This window comes from Emydura macquarii, unplaced genomic scaffold (assembly GCF_026122565.2).
Source record: "Emydura macquarii macquarii isolate MOO-44397 ecotype Brisbane River unplaced genomic scaffold, CSIRO-AGI_Emac_v2 contig_3065, whole genome shotgun sequence".
NCBI classification, from domain to species: Eukaryota; Metazoa; Chordata; order Testudines; family Chelidae; genus Emydura; species Emydura macquarii.
Window position 1 is genome coordinate 28,267 of NW_027133202.1, and position 8,386 is coordinate 36,652.

Consider the following 8,386-nt stretch of genomic DNA (forward strand, 5'->3'; position numbering starts at 1 on the left):
AGGTCTGCCTCCCATGGCTTGAATGAGTGAGGGATCATCTGCTAGGATAGGTTGTAGATGCTTAATGATGTGTTGGAGAGATTTTAGCTGGGGGCTGTAGGTGATGGCCAGTGGTGTTCTGTTGTGTTCTTTGTTGGGTCTGTCTTGTAGTAGGTGACTTCTGGGTACCCGTCTGGCTCTGTCAATTTGTTTCTTCACCTCTCCAGGTGGGTCTTGTAGTTTTAAGAATGTTTATGGAGATCCTGTAGGTGTTTGTCTCTGTCTGAGGGATCGGAGCAAATCCGGTTGTATCTTAAGACTTGGCTGTAGACAATGGATCGTGTAATGTGTCCAGGGTGGAACTGGAGGCATGAAGATATGTATTGCGGTCAGTTCGTTTTCGGTATAGGGTGGTAATAATGTGACCATCCTTTATTTGTATTGTAGTGTCCAGGAAGTGGACACTCGTTTGCTCGCTTCTCCCAGCCGAGCTCGCACTAGGGTGACTGTGCAGCCCGGGTGTATCACAACGTTCCACGCTGACGGGATTTTGCATTTCTCCAAGATCCCAGAGAATTCAGCAGGTTTGTTGCATGCAGCCAGGCACCATCTTGTTTTTTTGTTTCCCTGCCCCGCTGGGACCTGCTGCCAGGAGAACAGCACAGCAGCTAGGGCCCAGGAAAGAGGTTCTGAACCACTGTCTGAATGACATTGCGGGAGTGGAGGCCCAGGGAATGGAGCTGGGCACTTGGAGAGTATAGTGAAAAACCCTCTCACCAGATAATCACTGCTTCATTGTACATCAGGAAAGTGGAATAAATTGACATTGCCACTGAGTCTGGGGGCTGCTGCAGCAGAATTTGGTCCCATTTTTTACACAGGGCAGAGATAATTACAGTGACTCCTGGAGCACAGGAAAAGCAGCCTGCAGAACTGGCTGTCACCAGGCGAACTGGAGAACTGAGTCTGCTGGCACCAAAGCTGCCTTCTCATAAGCCCTCCAGGTGTGTTTCTTGCAGAGGAATTTGACTTTTGTGCCATAACCACGCCAGGAGGAGGATCCAGTTACAGGAACCTGCCAGGTTCTGTTCTTCTTTCACTTTTGAAGCTGGGGGATGTGCCGAGAGAGGCCGGCGCTGCCATTTCATATCAAATGTATTCACTGAAGGAAAACCTTAGGAGCAGGCTGGCGTTAAACCCTGTGGCTCCTGACCCCACCGGCAGAATGGATGTTACCGCCTGGGACAGGGCCGTCACTGGGAGCAGGAGCTCTCCCTAGAGACAATGGCTCTGGGTGCTAGCGAAGCTGGGAGCCTCCTGGAGAGATTGGAGCTGCTCGGAAACGACTCCCCCGGGTTCGGCAGGTAGGGGTCACTCACTGCAACTCCAGCTGATTTGCTGCCCTTGGTATTTGCTGGCTTATGGCGCTGATTAGTCAGAAGAGCTGCGGGTATCTACGGGCCTCACGCCCAGGGTTTGGGGGACAAAGTGTCACTTTCCTACAGGAACTCAGCTGTGGCGGTAGAAATGCCCACACAGATTCAGAGACCTGCCCCGTCACTTCTCCACTGCCAGCGGCACGTTTGTTTGCTGCCCTGCTTCATTCACTGACAGACGCAGGCACCGATCGCCATTTGTCATGTTCCTGTGCTGTGAGGGGGCAGTGCTGCACCGTGGGTCTCCGGCGCCCGGGGGCCAATACTTACATTCGCAGCCCTCTCCTCCCCCCGTTGGTGGCAGAAGCGGCAGTGCCCGGTGGGGGGTGTGTGTCTGTGGGCCTGTTTCCCACTTTCCCCCACTCCTCCCGCTGTGGGGGTGGCAGGTGTGGCGGGGAGCGGGAGTGGGGGAGAGCGGGAAATGGGCCCGCAGGCCACACCCCCGCTGTGGTACGCTGCCACCACTGCCACTGCCACCGATGGGGGAGGGGGAGGCACAAATGTAGGTATGAAGGAGCCGCCTTGGGGCAGGAGGGGAGCATGATGGGCTCTGCACTGGAGCCCTGCCTTCGGCTGCCTGGCTGCTGTGCAGCCAGGATCCCTGCAGCTCCCTCCATGCACCCAGCGTGGGGGCGGAGGGGCTGTGAGCAAGGGAAGCAGAGGGGCCGGGTCGGCGCGACCTCCGGGGATGTCAGTGGGGTTGGCGCCTCCTCCGAGGGCCCAGCCAGCGCCCCTCCCCCAGGCTGGCACCTGGGGACATGGCCCCCCCACCCCGTCCTCAGTACACCATTGTGTGTGGGTGTTTTCATCATCAGCTCACTATCGTGAAGCTCCAGAGTGAAAGATGCGAAGGGAAACACCTGGGGCCAGATTGGGTGTAACTGATGCAGGGAGGGGGAGATTTTCTAAAGCGCCTAAGGGATTTAGGAACACAAGCCACATTGATCCTAACTCCCTTATGTGTTTGTGAAAATCTCCCCCTCTGAGTGTAAATTGCACCTGCAGGTGCCCACGAGGCCCCTTGCATCCCAGGGGGGTCACCCCACAGAGGGCAGGGCAGGGGAGGCTGCTGTTGCCCTCAGGGGTTTCTGGCAGGCAGGGGGCAGCTTTACCTTCACTGGGACTGTAACCGTGACTGCCACTGAATGCAGGTGCTCAGGGAGTGACTCACCCCCGCCCTGCTCTCACCTTCTTCCTCCCCAGTGTGGCTGTTTTATGGGACGGCCCCTGCAGCTGTCCTGGCCTAAGGCAGGTTACAGACACTTTGTCCTGTCACAAGCCGGACTAAGCCAGATTTAGTGACTAAGCATCGGCGTAACGTGGTGTGAACCCGAGTGAAGTCAGCCCTTGTCGGCAGCCCGCTGCCCTTCCCAACAACGCAGCCTCTTGCAGGCTCCAGCAGCCGCAGAGCCCGAGGGCCACGTTTCCCAAAGAGCTCAGCTCTGAACTGCTCGTCGGCACCTGTTTCGGCAGGGTCCGGGCTGGAGCAGCTCCCTGTTGGCTCAGTGGGGGGCAGGGCAGGGGAGGAGTCTCCATTGTTTAACAGAGAACAGAGATTCAAGAAGAAGCAAGTGGGGTTAATGGAAGCAAATGGTTACAGATAAAATAATTGGGCCTAACCCCAGCTAATGAGATGGCCTCTTGTCTGACAAGGTACTGCTCACCCCAAAGTCCTTCTCACAGCGTTTTTCAACCTGGATGGCTGAGCCCCTCCTTTCCTGAGACCACGCCTGCTGGCAGCTTGTCCCTCCAGATGCAGGATACCAGGGCATCTTTCTGCACCCTCAGATATATTAAATCAGTCTTTGTTCTTTACCTGTAAACAGGATCCTTCCCCCCTCATCACCGCTCAGTTCCTCTCTCTTGGTCAGAATCACATCTAAAATGGCTAAGCATGTTCACCTCATCCTGTTAATTTCTTCGCTTGAGGTCACTGTGCAAACTCTTCATTAGATTTTCTTCCGGAATCTTATCGACAAATTCTCTGATTTTGTTAAAAGTTTGTGGTTTTGAAAACCATTGTCTTTATTCTGCTCCTCTCATTCCTTCCTTTCCTTAGAATTATGAAATAAGAACGGCCATACTGGGTCAGATCAATGGTCCATCTAGTCCAGTATCCTGTTTTCTGACAGTGACCAATGCCAGGTGCTTCAGAGGGAATGAACAGAACAGGCAATCATCAGGTGATCCATCCCTTGTCATCCACTCCCAGCTTCTGGCAAAGAGAGGTTAAGGACACCCAAAGCGTGGGGCTGCAACCCTGACTATCCTGGCTAATAGACATGGATGGAACTATCCTCCATGAACTTATCTAGTTCTTTTTTGAACTGGTCTGGCCACCTCAGTGTATCTTAGCTCACTGTTTTCATATGTGTATCTAAAATGTGTCATGTAAGATTTCATATGCACTCTGGTAACACAATGCAGTGATTAATGTCATTGTGGAAAAGCAGCCTGCAGCTATGAACACTGTATGCTGAATTATGAATACTCTCTAATATTAATGCTTTAAGGTCTGTGACCAAACAAAAGGAGAGAAACAGGTTCCCTCCCAGACAGGAGGGAAGGCAGCTGTCTACCTGTCTCCAATGTAAATTAAGCATGGTGGAGTCAAACAAGGGAACCTCATTTACATACAAATCAGCAGGGGATGGGACGTCCACAGGAAGGGAAGAACAGCATGAGGTCATCCTGCCTCTTGAAACCAGGAGGATGAACTTTGAGAGATAGCAGCAGAGACAGAAAGTGGTTTTGGCATCCTTCACCTGAGGAGAGAAGGAAAACCAAGTGCCTTGAACTTTGAGAAGGGTCCTGACTAAGAACTAGTCAGCCATTGCTGGAACGAAGATTAATAAGAAAACTACCTTGAACCAAGACTTTGTTAAGTCTTAGCCACTTGACAGTACATTTTTACTTGTGTTTGCCACCCTTTCTGCCTTCATCCTTGTACCTGAAGTCACTTAAAACCTCTCTCTTTTTACTTACATTGTTTTATTTTTAATCTAAACCAGGCCAGTGCTGGGACTGAGCTGAAGTGATTGTTAACTTCAGTTACAGTGACAAGCTGGGCATCTGTCTCTTTAAAGGAGCAGCACATGTAATAACTCCTCTGAGTGTCCCAGGAGAGGGCTGCACACTCTCAGGTAGATGATCTGGGGAAAACTTGGAACTGGGCGAGTGTTGGGGTCATTTTGCTGGTAGAACCAAGGCTGGTGGAAGCCAAGATGAGGCTGTGGTGCTGGGGGCAGGCTGCTGTGATCAGAGCTATGGACCAGGGCTGCACAGCACAAAGGCACCCAGGGTTACAGGGCAGGCAGTGACACAGCCCCTTACTGGTCTGGATTGCACCCAAACTATCACAGACACTGCAGAAAAGGGTCACAAAATGATTTGAGGGCTGGAGCAAATGGCTTCCAGCAGGAGACGTAAGGAGATCAATCTGTTCAGTTTATCAGAAAGAAGAACAAGAAGTGACTTTCTGCCATGGATTCAAACGGGTCTGGTCTGTGCCCTGGCCTTCAGCCAGTCCCTTGGGAGTGACCCGTTTATTGTGCTGGACCCCGAGACCCACAGAATTCTACAGAGGCAAGTCCATGGCTTCAGTGACTCAGAAACTGGGCACCAGCGATCCTTGTCTTCCTCCATGGCTCCCTGCAGCAAGTGAAACCAAGCCAGACTCCTGCAGGAGACTTGTTCTAGCGCTTCAGGGCTCCGTGTTCTCAGTGAGTATCTGCAGTGACACCAGGCAGCCTTTTCCAAACAGAGTAACAACGTGTTAGTCACCTGGCCTGGAGAATCTGAAAATCCTTAGCTCAGCAGAGAGAAGCAAAGGTTAAGAGAGGGCTCAGCCTGGCCAGAACCTGGGTCCAGCTTGGCTTGCTCGTTCCGTGTCCCTTTTTGGTCTCTCAGTCCCAAGGGAGTTCCCGTGTCCCTGTGAGCCCAGTTCTTTAACGCAGACACCCGCCACCTTCTCCCTTCGCTCTCTAGTGCCAGGCTATTGCTCCTCTTCCCCGCAGAGAGGTGGGGGCAAGAAACTTGCTCTAGGAGTTGATGGTCAGTCATTGAGGCTTCCCCTTGTCTTTTCAAGATCCCCCACTGATATGTGTTGATTCTAGCCCAGAGAGCCCTAGTGGCTCTACGTCTCGGACACCCAGCCTGATCTGCCACGGCCCAGCAAGAGGAGCAATTCTTTCCCCCAAAGCAGTAGCAATGTTACAGAGTCCTACTGATAGTTCATAAACATAGTTCAGTAACGTTCCCCGTTTGTCACACTTTCATGGAGAAAATACAAGGTACCAATGGTCTCTTTAATATAGCGGAGAAAGGCATAACGAGAACCAATGGCTGGAAGTTAAAACTGGACAAATTCATATGAGAGATAAGGCACAGAATTGTAACAGGGAGAGCGATTAATCACTGGAACAAACTACCAAGGGCACTGGTGAATTGTCCATCTCTTGCTGTCTTCAGATAAAGACTTGGAGACTTTCTGGAAGATGCTTTAGTCAAACACAAGTGATTGGGTTCAGCACAGCGGTAAATGGCCTGTATTTGGCCTGTGTCAGAGATCAGACTAGATGATCTAATGGTCCCCTCTGACCTTAGTCTGTGCACACTGGACAGTGTGCTAATGTCAACATAACTGACCATAGACTGGGGCTATGAGACTCAGACAACCAATCAGAAATTTACACAACTCATTAGTAAAATGAACGTCAATGAGATTCAGGAAGGAACTGAAGAGCAGCGTGTGGTGGAAGCTGGTTAGCAGTCTGGTCCCGGTAAGCAGTGTTCTCCGGGGCTGCAGTACGTGACTGGGATGTGGTACTGCTGGAGGCTGCTGTGCTGTTTGGGACACTGCGGCAGCATCCTCTCCAGGGAACCGTTCTGTCTGTGCAGCGCCTGCAGGAGCTGCTTCTGCATGTCCTTGTTCTTTTCAGCCATGTCATGAGTCAGGGCAATGCTCTCCTGGATCATGGCCAGGCTCTGGTCAGCTGTCTGTCTGTCTGTCTGTCTTTCTCTTTCTCCACAAGCAGGACACCCTTCCAGTCCTCTCTGGTCTTGGATCTCTTCCGAGAGGCTGTCAGGGGTCTCCAAACATTTCCTCCTTTGTCCTGCAGTTCTGCCCTCTCAGATTAGCCAGGCATTAAGAAGCTCATCATGGGCCCATCCTTGAGGGTTGTCACACTTCAGATGCAGGAACTGGGGAGCTGAGGAAACTAACAAGTAGTTGCTGGTCTTAATTAGTCTCCGTAGCAGCAGTGACCAAACACTTCCCCCACTGTTTTGAAAAGTCATCTCTGGGTTCCTTCCGACCCTTGGGAGCGCGTAGCAATAGTAGGTCATTTTCCATCTTACTTCCCCTGTGCCTATGAAACCCTGTTGCAAAGATCCCTGTTTGATTCCTAGGGTGCTCTGAGCAGTGAGTGGCTGTCATGATGATGTGGGCAGCAGGGTCTGGCAGTGGGGGCTCTTGCTTTACATGCTGCAGTTGGTCTCCACTGAGCAGTTGGTGGGCAGTAGTTTGGGCAGTGGGATGTGTGGGTGAGGGCTGGGGGGAGGGGATTTTGCAGGGGCAGGTCAGTAATTACATCTGCACCTCGTTAAGTAGCCCTTACTTTGGATGTTGTTATGTTGATGCATGCAGCCAGGAAGCAGAGAAGGGGCTTGTTCAGAAAGTCGAAGGGCAGCCCAGCCAGCTAAGCTGTGAGGTTATTCGCTAGAATGGTCCTCCCAGAGGAGCTGCTGGACTGTCTGGAAGGTCACCACAGCCTCTACTGGCATGAACGGCCCATGTAGATAAGTTCTAAAGTTCTTTGTCTCTGAGAGTGGTTTAAATGTTACAGATCCCAGGGGACACAGAGACGTGGTGACTCTGATCAGAATCATCCCTAACATTGCACCACTGCTGGGGGAACAAGGGAGGATCATTCAGTCACATGTAAAATATCTGGGGTCTGTCACCGTGCCTCAGTGGGTCACAGCTGAGGATACCAGATTCAGGGAAAACTGATGAGAAATGGGGCAGCCCCCTCTCCCCTGACTGGCAGTTATTCTTCCCTAGGATATATCAAGCCAGCAATAAGTAAACTCTGCCTCATTACCCTGGTTAACAAGAAGTCAGAAAAGCAGTCTCCTTAAAATCCCAGCCCTTGCTCACCACCCAGACACTAGACTTTATGATGAGTTTTATTTAGAATCAATGTCATCAAACAAAGGGTTCTTCCAATCCCAAGAGATCAGCCACACAGTCAGGCCCAGGTATAATTCAGCTCTTATCCAATAATCACACTGCTGCCAGTCCTTTAGTATCTAACATCTAAAGGTTTATTCATAGGCTAAAGAAAGAGGAGACAGTTAAAATGGTCAAAGAATCATATATAATCATTGCAAAGTTCATTGATCACATTTGTAGCGATGGAGGAATAAACTAATTTGCTAATTTACAAAGTCTCCAGAAATTACCCAGACAACTTGGGGGTCACCAGCCCTTGTTCAGAGCATCTTTTTTAGAAATCCGGTTCAGAGAAATGAAGCAGGAAATGAAGACCAAACAAAGATAGTAAAGTTGCCTTATACACCTTCTCCCATGCGAGTGGATTCTTTTAGTCTTAGTTTATGGAATTTTATAGTCCAGGGTCACATGAGCCAGTCACATGACCTTGCATACCTTGTTAAGTCATGGGAGCAGCCATTGTCCATATTCTAACTCATACATTTATAGGAAGGTCCTTTGGGTGGGGACAGGCTTCTTCTATTGTCTATTGTGTGAGCTCAGTGTCTTTTAATGAGCCATTAACTTGCAAAGTCCATTCCCAATGGGCTAGTTAGACTGTATGCAAACTAGCTTGTGGGTGTTACCCAGGAGCAAACACATTTGAAATACAGGTTTTCAGTTATAATTCATGACTTTAGATACAAACATGACACGTGCATACAAACAGGATAATTCTATTGGATAGATTGTCATT